This window comes from Pseudorca crassidens, unplaced genomic scaffold, assembly GCF_039906515.1.
Source record: "Pseudorca crassidens isolate mPseCra1 unplaced genomic scaffold, mPseCra1.hap1 Scaffold_63, whole genome shotgun sequence".
NCBI lineage: Eukaryota > Metazoa > Chordata > Mammalia > Artiodactyla > Delphinidae > Pseudorca > Pseudorca crassidens.
Window position 1 is genome coordinate 1,963,315 of NW_027136315.1, and position 21,077 is coordinate 1,984,391.

Consider the following 21,077-nt stretch of genomic DNA (forward strand, 5'->3'; position numbering starts at 1 on the left):
TCACTAATACACGGAATGTAAACTTGGCTACACAGGAACTGAATTACAGAATAGAACAGGGTCTCAAATTTAGAAAACCAACATATGCTTGCTTAAGGGGAAAGGTGAGTTGGGGTGCTGCATAAAACCAGAGATTGAAATGAGCACAGATAAAGTTCCTTAAGCCAAATATGGAATAGACAAGAGCTACTCCTTGCTCAACGAAATGGACTCAACACCGCATATTAAACGCCTAAGAATGTACCTGACTAGTAAGTATCTTAAAACCTATGGATTGCTATGTCTCCGAAAGAGAATCAAACATGTGTACAGGGGCATAAACGCAGCAGTGATAGGATTGGAGAGGTTTGGTGAGCAAATGAAGGCCCTTTGAAGTCATATTGCATGGTACCCATTCCACGGGTTTCAACTACCCAGGTTTAAGGTATTCTTCCTTCAGCTAAAACATGCATGTGGAACCTAGAGTATGATCAACCATGTGATCGGGAGACGTGTTCAAATATGTCTCAGTTTTCGTACCCTGGTACTCGGGTGCAACATTCCAGACGCTTTACTAACACTCTCCCCACTTGGACAGTCAGCGCCTTTAACCTCCTGTTTGGCCCAGTTTGCAATTTCTACGGAAGATGAACAGGAATAGGGAGAACCAATGAGAGACTAGCTGGAGGTGTCTGGACGGGCAAATTTAACTCTCATTTCCCACCAGGAAGAGGAAATAACCAAAGGCTCAGCGTGCCGTGCCGGAACCAGATTAGGGCCTGAAGCCATCCTGCGGTGTTGCGGCCAGCTCAGAAGAAAGCGAGTTGAAGAAAGGAGCTCAGGGGCACTGTAATTCACAAACCTGCAGAGTTATAAATGACAGCTATCGTAAAAAAATATACTGAAGTAAGGCTGCCAAGAGGACTTGAAAGCGGGGCAGAATTGCAGGAAACCGATTTCAGGAGGTAGACTGGAATTGTATTGAAAGCATAGGAAAAGAGGCAGAACGTCCACAATGATGCACTTGGCCAAAAAGGGCGTATGCGTTTTTTCCTAAATATATTCAGGAAAAAACGCATACGCCCTTTTTGGAAAACCAAGCAAGCTTGCAAAGGAAATCTGCACTACAATGAAGTCTCACTTCCCCCCGGTCAAAAGGGCCATCTGAAAAAAGTGTAAAATCCAGAAAGGCAGGACAGGCCATGGAGAACTGGGAGCCTTGTTATGCTGATGGGCGGGATGTAAATTGCCAACAGACACTCGGGAGAAGTGTATGGTGTTTCCTGAAACATCTAAAAAACAAAGCAACAGAGCCTAGGGCACTTCCACTTATGGTCCTATAGCTTAGGGAAATTAAAATCAAAAAGACACAGCCACCCCAAAGTTTGGGACGCCTCTGTTTACAAGAACCTCATTTACCGTACAAGTTCAGTATCACAGAAAGTGAAAAATGGATAAAGAACTTGTGGTACTTACGTACAATGCAGTATCACTCAGCAATGAAATCTATGTCATCAGGCCCGTAGAAGCATAATGAGTGGATTCAGGTACAATGATTCTAACTGAAATAAGTCACACAGAAAAAGAAACATCATAAATTATCACTAATACACGGAACGTAAACTTGGCTACACAGGAACTGCATTACAAAACAGAACAGGGTCTCAAATTTAGACAACCAACTTATGCTTGCTTAAGGGGAAAGGTGAGTTGGGGTGCTGCATAAAACCAGAGATTGAAATGAGCACAGATAAAGTTCCTTAAGCCAAATATGGAATAGACAAGAGCTACTCCTTGCTCAACGAAATGGACTCAACACCGCATATTAAACGCCAAAGAATGTACCTGACTAGTAAGTATCTTAAAACCTATGGATTGCTATGTCTCCGAAAGAGAATCAAGCATGTGTAGAGGGGCATAAACGCAGCAGTGATAGGATTGGAGAGGTTCGGTGAGCAAATGAAGACCCTTTGAAGTCATATTTCATGGTACCCATTCCACGGGTTTCAACTACCCAGGTTTAAGGTATTCTTCCTTCAGCTAAAACATGCATGTGGAACCTAGAGTATGATCAACCATGTGATCGGGAGACGTGTTCAAATATGTCTCAGTTTTCGTACCCTGGTACTCGGGTGCAATATTCCAGACGCTTTACTAACACTCTCCCGACTTGGAGAGTCAGTCCCTTTAACCTCCTGTTTCGCCCAGTTTGCAATTTCTGCGGAAGATGAACAGGGATAGCGAGAACCAAAGAGAGACTAGCTGGAGGTGTCTGGACGGGCAAATTTAACTCTCATTTCCCACCAGGAAGAGGAATTAACCAAAGGCTCAGCGTGCCGTGCCGAAACCAGATTAGGGCTTGAAGCCATCCTGCGGTGTTGCGGCCAGCTCACAAGAAAGCGAGTTGCAGAAAGGAGCTCAGGGGCACTGTAATTCACAAACCTGCAGAGTTATAAATGACAGCTATCGTAAAAAAATATACTGAAGTAAGGCTGCCAAGAGGACTTGAAAGCGGGGCAGAATTGCAGGAAACCGATTTCAGGAGGTAGACTGGAATTGCATTGAAAACATAGGAAAAGAGACAGAACGTCCACAATGATGCACTTGGCCAAAAAGGGCGTATGCGTTTTTTCCTGAATATATTCAGGAAAAAACGCATACGCCCTTTTTGACCAACCAAGCAAACTTGCAAAGGAAATCTGCACTACAATGAAGTCTCACTTCCCCTCGGTCAAAAGGGCCATCTGAAAAAAGTGTAAAATCCAGAAAGGCAGGACAGGCCATGGAGAACTGGGAGCCTTGTTATCCTGATGGGTGGGATGTAAATTGCCAACAGCCACTCGGGAGAAGTGTATGGTGTTTCCTGAAACATCTAAAAAACAAAGCAACAGAGCCTAGGGCACTTCCACTTATGGTCCTATAGCTTAGGGAAATTAAAATCAAAAAGACACAGCCACCCCAAAGTTTGGGACGCCTCTGTTTACAAGAACCTCGTTTACCGTACAAGTTCAGTATCACAGAAAGTGAAAAATGGATAAAGAACTTGTGGTACTTATGTACAATGCAGTATCACTCAGCAATGAAATCTATGTCATTAGGCCCGTAGCAGCATAATGAGTGGATTCAGGTACGATGATTCTAACTGAAATAAGTCACACAGAAAAAGAAACATCATAAGATATCACTAATACACGGAATGTAAACTTGGCTACACAGGAACTGAATTCCAAAACAGAAGAGGGTCTCAAATTTAGAAAACCAACTTATGCTTGCTTAAGGGGAAAGGTGAGTTGGGGTGCTGCATAAAACCAGAGATTGAAATGAGCACAGATAAAGTTCCTTAAGCCAAATATGGAATAGACAAGAGCTACTCCTTGCTCAACGAAATGGACTCAACACCCCATATTAAACGCCTAAGAATGTACCTGACTAGTAAGTATCTTAAAACCTATGGATTTCTATGTCTCCAAAAGAGAATCAAGCATGTGTACCGGGGCATAAACGCAGCAGTGATAGGATTGGAGAGGTTCGGTGAGCAAATGAAGACCCTTTTAAATCATATTGCATGGTACCCATTCCACGGGTTTCAACTACCCAGGCTTAAGGTATTCTTCCTTCAGGTAAAACATGCATGTGGAACCCAGAGTATGATCAACCGTGTGAATGGGAGACGTGTTCAAATATGTCTCAGTTTTCCTCCCCTGATACTCGGGTGCAACATTCCAGACGCTTTACTAACACTCTCCCCACTTGGACAGTCAGCGCCTTTAACCTCCTGTTTGGCCCAGTTTGCAATTTCTGCGGAAGATGAACAGGAATAGCGAGAACCAATGAGAGACTAGCTGGAGGTGTCTGGACGGGCAAATTTAACTCTCATTTCCCACCAGGAAGAGGAAATAACCAAAGGCTCAGCGTGCCGTGCCGGAACCAGATTAGGGCCTGAAGCCATCCTGTGGTGTTGCGGCCAGGTCACAAGAAAGCGAGTTGAAGGAAGGAGCTCAGGGGCACTGTAATTCACAAACCTGCAGAGTTATAAATGACAGCTATTGTCCAAAAATATACTGAAGTAAGGCTGCCAAGAGGACTTGAAAGCGGGGCAGAATTGCAGGAAACCGATTTCAGGAGGTAGACTGGAATTGTATTGAAAGCATAGGAAAAGAGGCAGAACGTCCACAATGATGCACTTGGCCAAAAAGGGCGTATGCGTTTTTTCCTGAATATATTCAAGAAAAAACGCATACGCCCTTTTTGGCCAACCAAGCAAGCTTGCAAAGGAAATCTGCACTACAATGAAGTCTCACTTCCCCCTGGTCAAAAGGGCCATCTGAAAAAAGTGTAAAATCCAGAAAGGCAGGACAGGCCATGGAGAACTGAGAGCCTTGTTATGCTGATGGGCGGGATGTAAATTGCCAACAAACACTCGGGAGAAGTGTATGGTGTTTCCTGAAACATCTAAAAAACAAAGCAACAGAGCCTAGGGCACTTCCACTTATGGTCCTATAGCTTAGGGAAATTAAAATCAAAAAGACACAGCCACCCCAAAGTATGGAACGGATCTGTTTACAAGAACCTCGTTTACAGTACAAGTTTAACATCGCAGAAAGTGAAAAATGGATAAAGAAGTTGTGGTATTTACTTACAAAGCAATATCACTCAGCAATGAAATCTATGTCATCAGGCCCTTAGCAGCACAATGACTGGATTCAGGTATGATGATTCTAACTGAAATAAGTCACACAGAAAAAGAAACATCGTAAGATATCAGTAATACACGGAATGTAAACTTGGCTACACAGGAACTGAATTACAGAATAGAACAGGGTCTCAAATTTAGAAAACCAACTTATGCTTGCTTAAGGGGAAAGGTGAGTTGGGGTGCTGCATACAACCAGAGATTGAAATGAGCACAGATAAAGTTCCTTAAGCCAAATATGGAATAGACAAGAGCTACTCCTTGCTCAACGAAATGGCCTCAACACCGCATATTAAACGCCTAAGAATGTACCTGACTAGTAAGTATCTTAAAACCTATGGATTGCTATGTCTCCGAAAGAGAATCAAGCATGTGTACAGGGGCATAAAGGCAGCAGTGATAGGATTGGAGAGGTTCGGTGAGCAAATGAAGACCCTTTGAAGTCATATTGCATGGTACCCATTCCACGGGTTTCAACTACCCAGGTTTAAGGTATTCTTCCTTCAGCTAAAACATGCATGTGGAACCTAGAGTATGATCAACCATGTGATCGGGAGACGTGTTCAAATATGTCTCAGTTTTCGTACCCTGGTACTCGGGTGCAACATTCCAGACGCTTTACTAACACTCTCCCCACTTGGACAGTCAGCGCCTTTAACCTCCTGTTTGGCCCAGTTTGCAATTTCTGCGGAAGATGAACAGGAATAGGGAGAACCAATGAGAGACTAGCTGGAGGTGTCTGGACGGGCAAATTTAACTCTAATTTCCCACCAGGAAGAGGAAATAACCAAAGGCTCAGCGTGCCGTGCCGGAACCAGATTAGGGCCTGAAGCCATCCTGCGGTGTTGCGGCCAGCTCAGAAGAAAGCGAGTTGAAGAAAGGATCTCAGGGGCACTGTAATTCACAAACCTGCAGAGTTATAAATGACAGCTATCGTAAAAAAATATACTGAAGTAAGGCTGCCAAGAGGACTTGAAAGCGGGGCAGAATTGCAGGAAACCGATTTCAGGAGGTAGACTGGAATTGTATTGAAAGCATAGGAAAAGAGGCAGAACGTCCACAATGATGCACTTGGCCAAAAAGGGCGTATGCGTTTTTTCCTAAATATATTCAGGAAAAAACGCATACGCCCTTTTTGGAAAACCAAGCAAGCTTGCAAAGGAAATCTGCACTACAATGAAGTCTCACTTCCCCCCGGTCAAAAGGGCCATCTGAAAAAAGTGTAAAATCCAGAAAGGCAGGACAGGCCATGGAGAACTGGGAGCCTTGTTATGCTGATGGGCGGGATGTAAATTGCCAACAGACACTCGGGAGAAGTGTATGGCGTTTCCTGAAACATCTAAAAAACAAAGCAACAGAGCCTAGGGCATTTCCACTTATGGTCCTATAGCTTAGGGAAATTAAAATCAAAAAGACACAGCCACCCCAAAGTTTGGGACGCCTCTGTTTACAAGAACCTCATTTACCGTACAAGTTCAGTATCACAGAAAGTGAAAAATGGATAAAGAACTTGTGGTACTTATGTACAATGCAGTATCACTCAGCAATGAAATCTATGTCATCAGGCCCGTAGCAGCATAATGAGTGGATTCAGGTACGATGATTCTAACTGAAATAAGTCACACAGAAAAAGAAACATCATAAGATATCACTAATACACGGAATGTAAACTTGGCTACACAGGAACTGAATTCCAAAACAGAACAGGGTCTCAAATTTAGAAAACCAACTTATGCTTGCTTAAGGGGAAAGGTGAGTTGGGGTGCTGCATAAAACCAGAGATTTAAATGAGCACAGATAAAGTTCCTTAGGCCAAATATGGAATAGACAAGACCTACTCCTTGCTCAACGAAATGGACTCAACACCGCATATTAAACGACTAAGAATGTACCTGACTAGTAAGTATCTTAAAACCTATGGATTGCTATGTCTCCAAAAGAGAATCAAGCGTGTGTACAGGGGCATAAACGCAGCAGTGATAGGACTGGAGAGGTTCGGTGAGCAAATGAAGACCCTTGGAAGTCATATTGCCTGGTACCCATTCCATGGGTCTCAACTACCCAGGTTTAAGGTATTCTTCCTTCAGCTAAAACATGCATGTGGAACCCAGAGTATGATGAACAGTGTGAAAGGGAGATGTGTTCAAATATGTCTCAGTTTTCGTACCCTGGTACTCTGGTGCAACATTCCAGACGCTTTACTAACACTCTCCTGACTTGGAGAGTCAGTCCCTTTAACCTCCTGTTTGGCCCAGTTTGCAATTTCTGCGGAAGATGAACAGGAATAGCGAGAACCAATGAGAGACTAGCTGGAGGTGTCTGGACGGGCAAATTTAACTCTAATTTCCCACCAGGAAGAGGAATTAACCAAAGGCTCAGCGTGCCGTGCCGGAACCAGATTAGGGCCTGAAGCCATCCTGCGGTGTTGCGGCCAGCTCACAAGAAAGCGAGTTGAAGAAAGGAGCTCAGGGGCACTGTAATTCACAAACCTGCAGAGTTATAAATGACAGCTATCGTCCAAAAATATACTGAAGTAAGGCTGCCAAGAGGACTTGAAAGCGGGGCAGAATTGCAGGAAACCGATTTCAGGAGGTAGACTGGAATTGCATTGAAAGCATAGGAAAAGAGGCAGAACGTCCACAATGATGCACTTGGCCAAAAAGGGCGTATGCGTTTTTTCCTGAATATATTCAGGAAAAAACGCATACGCCCTTTTTGGCCAACCAAGCAAGCTTGCAAAGGAAATCTGCACTACAATGAAGTCTCACTTCCCCCCGGTCAAAAGGGCCATCTGAAAAAAGTGTAAAATCCAGAAAGGCAGGACAGGCCATGGAGAACTGGGAGCCTTGTTATGCTGATGGGCGGGATGTAAATTGCCAACAGACACTCGGGAGAAGTGTATGGTGTTTCCTGAAACATCTAAAAAACAAAGCAACAGAGCCTAGGGCACTTCCACTTATGGTCCTAAAGCTTAGGGAAATTAAAATCATAAAGACACAGCCACCCCAAAGTTTGGGACGCCTCTGTTTACAAGAACCTCGTTTACCGTACAAGATCAATATCACAGAAAGTGAAAAATGGATAAAGAACTTGTGGTACTTACGTACAATGCAGTATCACTCAGCAATGAAATCTATGTCATCAGGCCCGGAGCAGCATAATGAGTGGATTCAGGTACGATGATTCTAACTGAAATAAGTCACACAGAAAAAGAAACATCATAAGATATCAGTAATACACAGAATGTAAACTTGGCTACACAGGAACTGAATTACAGAACAGAACAGGGTCTCAAATTTAGAAAACCAACTTATGCTTGCTTAAGGGTAAAGGTGAGTTGGGGTGCTGCATAAAACAAGAGATTGAAATGAGCACAGATAAAGTTCCTTAAGCCAAATATGGAATAGACAAGAGCTACTCCTTGCTCAACGAAATGGACTCAACACCCCATATTAAACGCCTAAGAATGTACCTGACTAGTAAGTATCTTAAAACCTATGGATTGCTATGTCTCCGAAAGAGAATCAAGCATGTGTACAGGGGCATAAATGCAGCAGTGATAGGATTGGAGAGGTTCGGTGAGCAAATGAAGACCCTTTGAAGTCATATTGCATGGTACCCATTCCACGGGTTTCGACTACCCAGGTTTAAGGTATTCTTCCTTCAGCTAAAACATGCATGTGGAACCCAGAGTATGATCAACCGTGTGAACGGGAGACGTGTTCAAATATGTCTCAGTTTTCGTACCCTGGTACTCGGGTGCAATATTCCAGACGCTTTACTAACACTCTCCCCACTTGGAGAGTCAGCGCCTTTAACCTCCTGTTTGGCCCAATTTGCAATTTCTGCGGAAGATGAACAGGAATAGCGAGAACCAATGAGAGACTAGCTGGAGGTGTCTGGACGGGCAAATTTAACTCTCATTTCCCACCAGGAAGAGGAAATAACCAAAGGCTCAGCGTGCCGTGCCGGAACCAGATTAGGGCCTGAAGCCATTCTGCGGTGTAGCGGCCAGCTCACAAGAAAGCGAGTTGAAGGAAGGAGCTCAGGGGCACTGTAATTCACAAACCTGCAGAGTTATAAATGACAGCTATTGTCCAAAAATATACTGAAGTAAGGCTGCCAAGAGGACTTCAAAGCGGGGCAGAATTGCAGGAAACCGATTTCAGGAGGTAGACTGGAATTGTATTGAAAGCATAGGAAAAGAGGCAGAACGTCCACAATGATGCACTTGGCCAAAAAGGGCGTATGCGTTTTTTCCTGAATATATTCAGGAAAAAACGCATACGCCCTTTTTGGCCAACCAAGCAAGCTTGCAAAGGAAATCTGCACTACAATGAAGTCTCACTTCCCCCCGGTCAAAAGGGCCATCTGAAAAAAGTGTAAAATCCAGAAAGGCAGGACAGGCCATGGAGAACTGGGAGCCTTGTTATGCTGATGGGCGGGATGTAAATTGCCAACAGACACTCGGGAGAAGTGTATGGTGTTTCCTGAAACATCTAAAACACAAAGCAACAGAGCCTAGGGCACTTCCACATATGGTCCTTTAGCATAGGGAAATTAAAATCAAAAAGACACAGCCACCCCAAAGTTTGGGACGGCTCTGTTTACAAGAACCTCGTTTACGGTACAAGTTCAATATCGCAAAGAGCGAAAAATGGATAAAGAAGTTGTGGTACTTACGTACAATGCAATATCACTCAGCAATGAAATCTATGTCATCAGGCCCATAGCAGCATAATGAGTGGATTCAGGTATGATGATTCTAACTGAAATAAGTCACACAGAAAAAGAAACATCATAAGATATCACTAATACACGGAATGTAAACTTGGCTACACAGGAACTGCATTACAAAACAGAACAGGGTCTCAAATTTAGAAAACCAACTTATGCTTGCTTAAGGGGAAAGGTGAGTTGGGGTGTTGCATAAAACCAGAGATTGAAATGAGCACAGATAAAGTTCCTTAAGCCAAATATGTAATAGACAAGAGCTACTCCTTGCTCAACGAAATGGACTCAACACCCCATATTAAACGCCTAAGAATGTACCTGACTTGTAAGTATCTGAAAACCTATGGATTGCTATGTCTCCAAAAGAGAATCAAGCATGTGTACAGGGGCATAAACGCAGCAGTGATAGGATTGGAGAGGTTCGGTGAGCAAATGAAGAACCTTTGAAGTCATATTGCATGGTACCCATTCCACGGGTCTCAACTCTCCAGGATTCAGGGATTCTTCCTTCAGCTAAAACATGCATGTGGAACCCAGACTATGATCCAACATGTGTTCGGGAGACCTGTTCAAATATGTCACAGTTTTCATCCCCTGGTACTCGGGTGCAACATTCCAGACACATTACTAACACTCTCCCGACTTGGAGAGTCATTTCCTTTAACCTCCTGTTTGGCCCTTTTTGCAGTTTCTGCAGAAGATGAACAGGAATAGGGAGAACCAATGAGAGACTAGCTGGAGGTGTCTGGACGGGCAAATTTAACTCTCATTTCCCACCAGGAAGAGGAAATAACCAAAGGCTCAGCGTGCCGTGCCGGAACCAGATTAGGGCCTGAAGCCATCCTGCGGTGTTGCGGCCAGCTCACAAGAAAGCGAGTTGAAGAAAGGAGCTCAGGGGCACTGTAATTCACAATCTTGCAGAGTTATAAATGACAGCTATCGTCCAAAAATATACTGAAGTAAGGCTGCCAAGAGGACTTGAAAGCGGGGCAGAATTGCAGGAAACCGATTTCAGGAGGTGGACTGGAATTGCATTGAAAGCATAGGAAAAGAGGCAAAACGTCCACAATGATGCACTTGGCCAAAAAGGGCGTATGCGTTTTTTCCTGAATATATTCAGGAAAAAACGCATACGCCCTTTTTGGCCAACCAAGCAAGCTTGCAAACGAAATCTGCACTACAATGAAGTCTCACTTCCCCCCGGTCAAAAGGGCCATCTGAAAAAAGTGTAAAATCCAGAAAGGCAGGACAGGCCATGGAGAACTGGGAGCCTTGTTATGCTGATGGGCGGGATGTAAATTGCCAACAGACACTGGGGAGAAGTGTATGGTGTTTCCTGTAACATCTAAAAAACAAAGCAACAGAGCCTAGGGCACTTCCACTTATGGTCCTATAGCTTAGGGAAATTAAAATCAAAAAGACACAGCCACCCCAAAGTTTGGGACGCCTCTGTTTACAAGAACCTCGTTTACCGTACAAGTTCAGTATCACAGAAAGTGAAAAATGGATAAAGAACTTGTGGTACTTACGTACAATGCAGTATCACTCAGCAATGAAATCTATGTCATCAGGCCCGTAGCAGCATAATGAGTGGATTCAGGTACGATGATTCTAACTGAAATAAGTCACACAGAAAAGGAAACATCATAAGATATCACTAATACACGGAATGTAAACTTGGCTACACAGGAACTGAATTCCAAAACAGAACAGGGTCTCAAATTTAGAAAACCAACATATGCTTGCTTAAGGGGAAAGGTGAGTTGGGGTGCTGCATAAAACCAGAGATTGAAATGAGCACAGATAAAGTTCCTTAAGCCAAATATGGAATAGACAAGAGCTACTCCTTGCTCAACGAAATGGACTCAACACCCCATATTAAACGCTTAAGAATGTACCTGACTAGTAAGTATCTTAAAACCTATGGATTGCTATGTCTCCAAAGGAGAATCAAGCGTGTGTACAGGGGCATAAACGCAGCAGTGATAGGATTGGAGAGGTTCGGTGAGCAAATGAAAACCCATTGAAATCATATTACATGGTACCCATTCCACGGGTCTCAACTCTGCAGGTTTAAGGTATTCTTCCTTCAGCTAAAACATGCATGTGGAACCCAGAGTATGATCAACTGTGTGAATGGGAGACATGTTCAAATATGTCTCAGTTTTCCTCCCCTGGTACTCGGGTGCAACATTCCAGACGCTTTACTAACACTCTCCCCACTTGGAGAGTCAACGCCTTTAACCTCCTGTTTGGCCCAGTTTGCAATTTCTGCGGAAGATGAACAGGAATAACGAGAACCAATGAGAGACTAGCTGGAGGTGTCTGGACGGAAAAATTTAACTCTCATTTGCCACCAGGAAGGGGAAATAACCAAAGGCTCAGCGTGCCGTGCTGGAACCAGATTAGGGCCTGAAGCAATCCTTCGGTGTTGCGGCCAGCTCACAAGAAAGCGAGTTGAAGAAAGGAGCTCAGGGGCACTGTAATTCACAAATCTGCAGAGTTATAAATGACAGCTATCGTCCAAAAATATACTGAAGTAAGGCTGCCAGGAGGAATTGAAAGGAGGGCAGAATTGCAGGAAACCGATTTCAGGAGGTAGACTGGAATTGCATTGAAAGCATAGGAAAAGAGGCAGAACGTCCACAATGATGCACTTGGCCAAAAAGTGCGTATGCGTTTTTTCCTGAATATATTCAGGAAAAAACGCATACGCACTTTTTGGCCAACCAAGCAAGCTTGCAAAGGAAATCTGCACTACAATGAAGTCTCACTTCCCCACGGTCAAAAGGGCCATCTGAAAAACGTGTAAAATCCAGAAAGGCAGGACAGGCCATGGAGAACTGGGAGCCTTGTTATGCTGATGGGCGAGATGTAAATTGCCAACAGACACTCGGGAGAAGTGTATGGTGTTTCCTGAAACATCTAAAAAACAAAGCAACAGAGCCTAGGGCACTTCCACTTATGGTCCTATAGCTTAGGGAAATTAAAATCAAAAAGACACAGCCACCCCAAAGTTTGGGACGCCTCTGTTTACAAGAACCTCATTTACCGTACAAGTTTAGTATCACAGAAAGTGAAAAATGGATAAAGAACTTGTGGTACTTATGTATAATGCAGTATCACTCAGCAATGAAATCTATGTCATCAGGCCCGTAGCAGCATAATGAGTGGATTCAGGTACGACGATTCTAACTGAAATAAGTCACACAGAAAAGGAAACATCATAAGATATCACTAATACACGGAATGTAAACTTGGCTACACAGGAACTGAATTACAGAACAGAACAGTGTCTCAAATTTAGAAAACCAACATATGCTTGCTTAAGAGAAAAGGTGCGTTGGGGTGCTGCATAAAACCAGAGATTGAAATGAGCACAGATAAAGTTCCTTAAGCCAAATATGGAATAGACAAGAGCTACTCCTTGCTCAACGAAATGGACTCAACACCCCATATTAAACGCTTAAGAATGTACCTGACTAGTAAGTATCTTAAAACCTATGGATTGCTATGTCTCCAAAAGAGAATCAAGCGTGTGTACAGGGGCATAAACGCAGCAGTGTTAGGATTGGAGAGGTTCGGTGAGCAAATGAAGACCCATTGAAATCATATTACATGGTACCCATTCCACGGGTCTCAACTCTGCAGGTTTAAGGTATTCTTCCTTCAGCTAAAACATGCATGTGGAACCCAGAGTATGATCAACTGTGTGAACGGGAGACATGTTCAAATATGTCTCAGTTTTCCTCCCCTGGTACTCGGGTGCAACATTCCAGACGCTTTACTAACACTCTCCCCACTTGGAGAGTCAACGCCTTTAACCTCCTGTTTGGCCCAGTTTGCAATTTCTGCGGAAGATGAACAGGAATAGGGAGAACCAATGAGAGACTAGCTGGAGGTGTCTGGACGGGCAAATTGAACTCTCATTTGCCACCAGGAAGAGGAAATAACCAAAGGCTCAGCGTTCCGTGCTGGAACCAGATTAGGGCGTGAAGCAATCCTTCGGTGTTGCAGCCAGCTCACAAGAAAGCGAGTTGAAGAAAGGAGCTCAGGGGCACTGTAATTCACAAATCTGCAGAGTTATAAATGACAGCTATCGTCCAAAAATATACTGAAGTAAGGCTGCCAAGAGGACTTGAAAGCGGGGCAGAATTGCAGGAAACCGATTTCAGGAGGTAGACTGGAATTGCATTGAAAGCATAGGAAAAGAGGCAGAACGTCCACAATGATGCACTTGGCCAAAAAGTGCGTATGCGTTTTTTCCTGAATATATTCAGGAAAAAACGCATACGCACTTTTTGGCCAACCAAGCAAGCTTGCAAAGGAAATCTGCACTACAATGAAGTCTCACTTCCCCCCGGTCAAAAGGGCCATCTGAAAAAAGTGTAAAATCCAGAAAGGCAGGACAGGCCATGGAGAACTGGGAGCCTTGTTATGCTGATGGGCGGGATGTAAATTGCCAACAGACACTCGGGAGAAGTGTATGGTGTTTCCTGAAACATCTAAAAAACAAAGCAACAGAGCCTAGGGCACTTCCACTTATGGTCCTATAGCTTAGGGAAATTAAAATCAAAAAGACACAGCCACCCCAAAGTTTGGGACGCCTCTGTTTACAAGAACCTCATTTACCGTACAAGTTCAGTATCACAGAAAGTGAAAAATGGATAAAGAACTTGTGGTACTTACGTATAATGCAGTATCACTCAGCAATGAAATCTATGTCATCAGGCCCGTAGCAGCATAATGAGTGGATTCAGGTACGATGATTCTAACTGAAATAAGTCACACAGAAAAAGAAACATCATAAGATATCACTAATACACGGAATGTAAACTTGGCTACACAGGAACTGAATTACAGAATAGAACAGGGTCTCAAATTTAGAAAACCAACATATGCTTGCTTAAGGGGAAAGGTGAGTTGGGGTGCTGCATAAAACCAGAGATTGAAATGAGCACAGATAAAGTTCCTTAAGCCAAATATGGAATAGACAAGAGCTACTCCTTGCTCAACGAAATGGACTCAACACCGCATATTAAACGCCTAAGAATGTACCTGACTAGTAAGTATCTTAAAACCTATGGATTGCTATGTCTCCGAAAGAGAATCAAACATGTGTACAGGCGCATAAACGCAGCAGTGATAGGATTGGAGAGGTTTGGTGAGCAAATGAAGGCCCTTTGAAGTCATATTGCATGGTACCCATTCCACGGGTTTCAACTACCCAGGTTTAAGGTATTCTTCCTTCAGCTAAAACATGCATGTGGAACCTAGAGTATGATCAACCATGTGATCGGGAGACGTGTTCAAATATGTCTCAGTTTTCGTACCCTGGTACTCGGGTGCAACATTCCAGACGCTTTACTAACACTCTCCCCACTTGGACAGTCAGCGCCTTTAACCTCCTGTTTGGCCCAGTTTGCAATTTCTGCGGAAGATGAACAGGAATAGGGAGAACCAATGAGAGACTAGCTGGAGGTGTCTGGACGTGCAAATTTAACTCTCATTTCCCACCAGGAAGAGGAAATAACCAAAGGCTCAGCGTGCCGTGCCGGAACCAGATTAGGGCCTGAAGCCATCCTGCGGTGTTGCGGCCAGCTCACAAGAAAGCGAGTTGAAGAAAGGAGCTCAGGGGCACTGTAATTCACAAACCTGCAGAGTTATAAATGACAGCTATCGTCCAAAAATATACTGAAGTAAGGCTGCCAAGAGGACTTGAAAGTGGGGCAGAATTGCAGGAAACCGATTTCAGGAGGTAGACTGGAATTGCATTGAAAGCATAGGAAAAGAGGCAGAACGTCCACAATGATGCACTTGGCCAAAAAGGGTGTATGCGTTTTTTCCTGAATATATTCAGGAAAAAACGCATACGCCCTTTTTGGAAAACCAAGCAAGCTTGCAAAGGAAATCTGCACTACAATGAAGTCTCACTTCCCCCCGGTCAAAAGGGCCATCTGAAAAAAGTGTAAAATCCAGAAAGACAGGACAGGCCATGGAGAACTGGGAGCCTTGTTATGCTGATGGGCGGGATGTAAATTGCCAACAGACACTCGGGAGAAGTGTATGGTGTTTCCTGAAACATCTAAAAAACAAAGCAACAGAGCCTAGGGCACTTCCACTTATGGTCCTATAGCTTAGGGAAATTAAAATCAAAAAGACACAGCCACCCCAAAGTTTGGGACGCCTCTGTTTACAAGAACCTCATTTACCGTACAAGTTCAGTATCACAGAAAGTGAAAAATGGATAAAGAACTTGTGGTACTTACGTACAATGCAGTATCACTCAGCAATGAAATCTATGTCATCAGGCCCGTAGAAGCATAATGAGTGGATTCAGGTACAATGATTCTAACTGAAATAAGTCACACAGAAAAAGAAACATCATAAATTATCACTAATACACGGAACGTAAACTTGGCTACACAGGAACTGCATTACAAAACAGAACAGGGTCTCAAATTTAGACAACCAACTTATGCTTGCTTAAGGGGAAAGGTGAGTTGGGGTGCTGCATAAAACCAGAGATTGAAATGAGCACAGATAAAGTTCCTTAAGCCAAATATGGAATAGACAAGAGCTACTCCTTGCTCAACGAAATGGACTCAACACCGCATATTAAACGCCAAAGAATGTACCTGACTAGTAAGTATCTTAAAACCTATGGATTGCTATGTCTCCGAAAGAGAATCAAGCATGTGTAGAGGGGCATAAACGCAGCAGTGATAGGATTGGAGAGGTTCGGTGAGCAAATGAAGACCCTTTGAAGTCATATTGCATGGTACCCATTCCACGGGTTTCAACTACCCAGGCTTAAGGTATTCTTCCTTCAGGTAAAACATGCATGTGGAACCCAGAGTATGATCAACCGTGTGAATGGGAGACGTGTTCACATATGTCTCAGTTTTCCTCCCCTGATACTCGGGTGCAACATTCCAGACGCTTTACTAACACTCTCCCCACTTGGACAGTCAGCGCCTTTAACCTCCTGTTTGGCCCAGTTTGCAATTTCTGCGGAAGATGAACAGGAATAGCGAGAACCAATGAGAGACTAGCTGGAGGTGTCTGGACGGGCAAATTTAACTCTCATTTCCCACCAGGAAGAGGAAATAACCAAAGGCTCAGCGTGCCGTGCCGGAACCAGATTAGGGCCTGAAGCCATCCTGTGGTGTTGCGGCCAGGTCACAAGAAAGCGAGTTGAAGGAAGGAGCTCAGGGGCACTGTAATTCACAAACCTGCAGAGTTATAAATGACAGCTATTGTCCAAAAATATACTGAAGTAAGGCTGCCAAGAGGACTTGAAAGCGGGGCAGAATTGCAGGAAACCGATTTCAGGAGGTAGACTGGAATTGTATTGAAAGCATAGGAAAAGAGGCAGAACGTCCACAATGATGCACTTGGCCAAAAAGGGTGTATGCGTTTTTTCCTGAATATATTCAAGAAAAAACGCATACGCCCTTTTTGGCCAACCAAGCAAGCTTGCAAAGGAAATCTGCACTACAATGAAGTCTCACTTCCCCCTGGTCAAAAGGGCCATCTGAAAAAAGTGTAAAATCCAGAAAGGCAGGACAGGCCATGGAGAACTGAGAGCCTTGTTATGCTGATGGGCGGGATGTAAATTGCCAACAAACACTCGGGAGAAGTGTATGGTGTTTCCTGAAACATCTAAAAAACAAAGCAACAGAGCCTAGGGCACTTCCACTTATGGTCCTATAGCTTAGGGAAATTAAAATCAAAAAGACACAGCCACCCCAAAGTATGGAACGGATCTGTTTACAAGAACCTCGTTTACAGTACAACTATAACATCGCAGAAAGTGAAAAATGGATAAAGAAGTTGTGGTATTTACTTACAAAGCAATATCACTCAGCAATGAAATCTATGTCATCAGGCCCTTAGCAGCACAATGACTGGATTCAGGTATGATGATTCTAACTGAAATAAGTCACACAGAAAAAGAAACATCGTAAGATATCAGTAATACACGGAATGTAAACTTGGCTACACAGGAACTGAATTACAGAATAGAACAGGGTCTCAAATTTAGAAAACCAACTTATGCTTGCTTAAGGGGAAAGGTGAGTTGGGGTGCTGCATACAACCAGAGATTGAAATGAGCACAGATAAAGTTCCTTAAGCCAAATATGGAATAGACAAGTGCTACTCCTTGCTCAACGAAATGGCCTCAACACCGCATATTAAACGCCTAAGAATGTACCTGACTAGTAAGTATCTTAAAACCTATGGATTGCTATGTCTCCGAAAGAGAATCAAGCATGTGTACAGGGGCATAAAGGCAGCAGTGATAGGATTGGAGAGGTTCGGTGAGCAAATGAAGACCCTTTGAAGTCATATTGCATGGTACCCATTCCACGGGTTTCAACTACACAGGTTTAAGGTATTCTTCCTTCAGCTAAAACATGCATGTGGAACCTAGAGTATGATCAACCATGTGATCGGGAGACGTGTTCAAATATGTCTCAGTTTTCGTACCCTGGTACTCGGGTGCAACATTCTAGACGCTTTACTAACACTCTCCCGACTTGGAGAGTCAGTCCCTTTAACCTCCTGTTTCGCCCAGTTTGCAATTTCTGCGGAAGATGAACAGGAATAGCGAGAACCAATGAGAGACTAGCTGGAGGTGTCTGGACGGGCAAATTTAACTCTCATTTCCCACCAGGAAGAGTAATTAACCATAGGCTCAGCGTGCCGTGCCGAAACCAGATTAGGGCCTGAAGCCATCCTGCGGTGTTGCGGCCAGCTCACAAGAAAGCGAGTTGAAGAAAGGAGCTCAGGGGCACTGTAATTCACAAACCTGCAGAGTTATAAATGACAGATATCGTCCAAAAATATACTGAAGTAAGGCTGCCAAGAGGACTTGAAAGCGGGGCAGAATTGCAGGAAACCGATTTCAGGACGTAGACTGGAATTGCATTGAAAGCATAGGAAAAGAGACAGAACGTCCACAATGATGCACTTGGCTAAAAAGGGCGTATGCATTTTTTCCTGAATATATTCAGGAAAAAACGCATACGCCCTTTTTGACCAACCAAGCAAACTTGCAAAGGAAATCTGCACTACAATGAAGTCTCACTTCCCCCCGGTTTAAAGGGCCATCTGAAAAAAGTGTAAAATCCAGAAAGGCAGGACAGGCCATGGAGAACTGGGAGCCTTGTTATGCTGATGGGAGGGATGTAAATTGCCAACAGACACTCGGGAGAAGTGTATGGCGTTTCCTGAAACATCTAAAAAACAAAGCAACAGAGCCTAGGGCATTTCCACTTATGGTCCTATAGCTTAGGGAAATTAAAATCAAAAAGACACAGCCACCCCAAAGTTTGGGACGCCTCTGTTTACAAGAACCTCATTTACCGTACAAGTTCAGTATCACAGAAAGTGAAAAATGGATAAAGAACTTGTGGTACTTATGTACAATGCAGTATCACTCAGCAATGAAATCTATGTCATCAGGCCCGTAGCAGCATAATGAGTGGATTCAGGTATGATGATTCTAACTGAAATAAGTCACACAGAAAAAGAAACATCATAAGATATCACTAATACACGGAATGTAAACTTGGCTACACAGGAACTGAATTCCAAAACAGAACAGGGTCTCAAATTTAGAAAACCAACTTATGCTTGCTTAAGGGGAAAGGTGAGTTGGGGTGCTGCATAAAACCAGAGATTGAAATGAGCACAGATAAAGTTCCTTAGGCCAAATATGGAATAGACAAGACCTACTCCTTGCTCAACGAAATGGACTCAACACCGCATATTAAACGACTAAGAATGTACCTGACTAGTAAGTATCTTAAAACCTATGGATTGCTATGTCTCCAAAAGAGAATCAAGCGTGTGTACAGGGGCATAAACGCAGCAGTGATAGGACTGGAGAGGTTCGGTGAGCAAATGAAGACCCTTGGAAGTCATATTGCCTGGTACCCATTCCATGGGTCTCAACTACCCAGGTTTAAGGTATTCTTCCTTCAGCTAAAACATGCATGTGGAACCCAGAGTATGATGAACAGTGTGAAAGGGAGACGTGTTCAAATATGTCTCAGTTTTCGTACCCTGGTACTCTGGTGCAACATTCCAGACGCTTTACTAACACTCTCCTGACTTGGAGAGTCAGTCCCTTTAACCTCCTGTTTGGCCCAGTTTGCAATTTCTGCGGAAGATGAACAGGAATAGCGAGAACCAATGAGAGACTAGCTGGAGGTGTCTGGACGGGCAAATTTAACTCTCATTTCCCACCAGGAAGAGGAATTAACCAAAGGCTCAGCGTGCCGTGCCGGAACCAGATTAGGGCCTGAAGCCATCCTGCGGTGTTGCGGCCAGCTCACAAGAAAGCGAGTTGAAGAAAGGAGCTCAGGGGCACTGTAATTCACAAACCTGCAGAGTTATAAATGACAGCTATCGTCCAAAAATATACTGAAGTAAGGCTGCCAAGAGGACTTGAAAGCGGGGCAGAATTGCAGGAAACCGATTTCAGGAGGTAGACTGGAATTGCATTGAAAGCATAGGAAAAGAGGCAGAACGTCCACAATGATGCACTTGGCCAAAAAGGGCGTATGCGTTTTTTCCTGAATATATTCAGGAAAAAACGCATACGCCCTTTTTGGCCAACCAAGCAAGCTTGCAAAGGAAATCTGCACTACAATGAAGTCTCACTTCCCCCCGGTCAAAAGGGCCATCTGAAAAAAGTGTAAAATCCAGAAAGGCAGGACAGGCCATGGAGAACTGGGAGCCTTGTTATCCTGATGGGCGGGATGTAAATTGCCAACAGACACTCGGGAGAAGTGTATGGTGTTTCCTGAAACATCTAAAAAACAAAGCAACAGAGCCTAGGGCACTTCCACTTATGGTCCTATAGCTTAGGGAAATTAAAATCAAAAAGACACAGCCACCCCAAAGTTTGGGACGCCTCTGTTTACAAGAACCTCGTTTACCGTACAAGTTCAGTATCACAGAAAGTGAAAAATGGATAAAGAACTTGTGGTACTTATGTACAATGCAGTATCACTCAGCAATGAAATCTATGTCATCAGGCCCGTAGCAGCATAATGAGTGGATTCAGGTACGATGATTCTAACTGAAATAAGTCACACAGAAAAAGAAACATCATAAGATATCACTAATACACGGAATGTAAACTTGGCTACACAGGAACTGAATTCCAAAACAGAAGAGGTTCTCAAATTTAGAAAACCAACTTATGCTTGCTTAAGGGGAAAGGTGAGTTGGTGTGCTGCATAAAACCAGAGATTGAAATGAGCACAGATAAAGTTCCTTAAGCCAAATATGGAATAGACAAGACCTACTCCTTGCTCAATGAAATGGACTCAACACCCCATATTAAACGCCTAAGAATGTACCTGACTAGTAAGTATCTTAAAACCTATGGATTGCTATGTCTCCAAAAGAGAATCAAGCATGTGTACCGGGGCATAAACGCAGCAGTGATAGGATTGGAGAGGTTCGGTGAGCAAATGAAGACCCTTTTAAATCATATTGCATGGTACCCATTCCACGGGTTTCAACTACCCAGGCTTAAGGTATTCTTCCTTCAGCTAAAACATGCATGTGGAACCCAGAGTATGATCAACCGTGTGAATGGGAGACGTGTTCAAATATGTCTCAGTTTTCCTCCCCTGATACTCGGGTGCAA

The 21,077-nt window shown here is 43.7% G+C and overlaps 1 long non-coding RNA gene across 1 annotated transcript in view; it reads right to left on the reverse strand.

Moving 5' to 3' along the window:
- Positions 1-9,352: 9,352 nt before the first annotated feature.
- The window catches only part of LOC137218216 (uncharacterized), a 445,417-nt gene continuing 433,692 nt past the window's right edge, over positions 9,353-21,077 (reverse strand). The window contains exon 3 of the long non-coding RNA XR_010940535.1: positions 9,353-9,441. This is a non-coding gene — a long non-coding RNA (uncharacterized lncRNA). The remainder of the gene's footprint in view (positions 9,442-21,077) is intronic.